The sequence below is a fragment of the Aptenodytes forsteri genome, unplaced genomic scaffold (genome assembly GCF_000699145.1).
Source record: "Aptenodytes forsteri isolate BGI_AS27 unplaced genomic scaffold, ASM69914v1 Scaffold213, whole genome shotgun sequence".
NCBI lineage: Eukaryota > Metazoa > Chordata > Aves > Sphenisciformes > Spheniscidae > Aptenodytes > Aptenodytes forsteri.
The window spans coordinates 914,682-914,903 of NW_008795522.1; the positions used below are offsets into that span (position 1 = coordinate 914,682).

Here is a 222-nt window from a genome sequence, read left to right on the forward strand (position 1 = left end):
GCCCCCCGGGGTGGGAAGCCCCCCCGGTCCCGCCTGCCGCGGTCCCCACACCCAGCCCCGATACCGCACACCCATCCCCAGGGGGGCCAAAACTTCCCCATTTCACCCCAAACGGTGCAGGAAGGGCCCGGGGTGGCCGCGGGAGCCCCCCAAGGGACACTGTGGCCCCCCAAACCCAGCGGGGCCTCTCCAGGGATGCAGGGGAATTAAGGGGGGGGGGAG

At 73.0% G+C, this 222-nt stretch overlaps 1 protein-coding gene across 1 annotated transcript in view; it reads right to left on the reverse strand.

Annotated features, from left to right (window-relative positions):
* Positions 1-222, reverse strand: part of NAV1 (neuron navigator 1) — a 63,284-nt gene that overhangs the window by 59,057 nt on the left and 4,005 nt on the right. The window lies entirely within an intron of this gene.